Source organism: Limulus polyphemus, unplaced genomic scaffold (genome assembly GCF_000517525.1).
Source record: "Limulus polyphemus unplaced genomic scaffold, Limulus_polyphemus-2.1.2 Scaffold2126, whole genome shotgun sequence".
Taxonomy (NCBI): Eukaryota; Metazoa; Arthropoda; class Merostomata; order Xiphosura; family Limulidae; genus Limulus; species Limulus polyphemus.
This window is the reverse complement of record NW_013667736.1, coordinates 121,187-122,668: the sequence shown is the minus strand read 5'-3', so window position 1 is coordinate 122,668 and position 1,482 is coordinate 121,187.

Sequence of the window (1,482 nt, the reverse complement as noted above, 5' to 3'; positions counted from 1 at the left end):
ATGTATTTTAAATAAAAGTTTAAACATTGATACAAATTTGCTATAATTAGAATATGAATCATTGTGGTATAATAATACTATTGTTAAATGATAAATCTCTTAAGGATTAAAAGTGAACATATGATGTCAAATAAAATCATAGAATAATAAATAACATAAAAGATCTGAAAGTACAGAGAACTTACTTAATAACCATCACCTCCCTTAACTAATCCCTGGATAATAATTAATGAAACCATAAAAATGTAAACCGCTGAATTAAGCTTGAAACTGATATTTCTGAACTGAATTTCATGTAACAAAATCGTACATTTGGCGAAACTAAAGCTCTATTACCTTTCTTCAATTAACTTGATAAGTTCTGTGAGACTATCAAGATAAATAAATTTCATTTACCACATTTACCAGTTGTTTAATGAACTACTTTTCTTTTTACTTTATTACCAAAACATATATTCAGATATATCATGCTCTATATCTTGATATTTTATCATATTTCAAAGTTGTATACATCTTTAAAAACCACATACGTTGTCATAGTTTTTCATTTGTCAATTAAAGTATTTTTAATTCTTTATCATACTAAAATGTTTTAAGCTGTATAATTTTTGCATACCTTAGAATGTGAAAATCGTTTGTATATATGAATGGATTATCTCAACAAAAACAATATTAATATAGGATTTTCTTAAATAACTCCCAGTGTGGATCGAGAATATTTCAGTTTTTTAGGTATTTCTGTATAATTTCATTACTAAGTGATCTACTCCGTTATTCTTTAACTGATTAACTTAAGTCCCTGTTTGAATATATTTTTGTCGTATTTACGGAAACACCCTCAAACTTTGTGAAATATTTTCCTTGACATAAACAAGTCCGCCAACAAGAAGAACTGCTGACATGTACATACTTCCAACTACTAGTTTCACATGTGTGATTCTAAAACATTACTTCCTGGGATTATAAAGTCAATAAAACATTTAATACTTTGAAACACCTTTTACTAAACACAAAGTAATCCCAAGAAAATGTTGAACGATTTGAATGTTCTGACAACTAAAACCCTAATACCCAAGGCAGGGGCGGAATGGGGAATTAAAAACGGCCCAGGGGCAGCCCCTCTAATGAAATAGGAGAATGGAAATTCCTGAAAAGCTGAGCTAGAGAGGAAATACGGAACTATTGTTCAATGTCACTAAAATAACATACAGATACGAGAGGTCAGCCTAAAGTTCGATACTGTTAATGCTGGCTGACACTAGCATAACCTCGGATAAGAAAGCAGGCCTATTTTTTCATGACAATAACATAATCTTCAAATAGACCAATCGAATTTAACTTTCAGATAGGAAAGAGCTTATTTCAGAATATCAGAAACAATTTTTTATTGTTTTTCTTGGTCATTTTGTTTAACTCGACATCGAAAAGCTGAGATTAGAAACTTGCCGACACACACACACTAAATTACAAAAAAAGTTAATG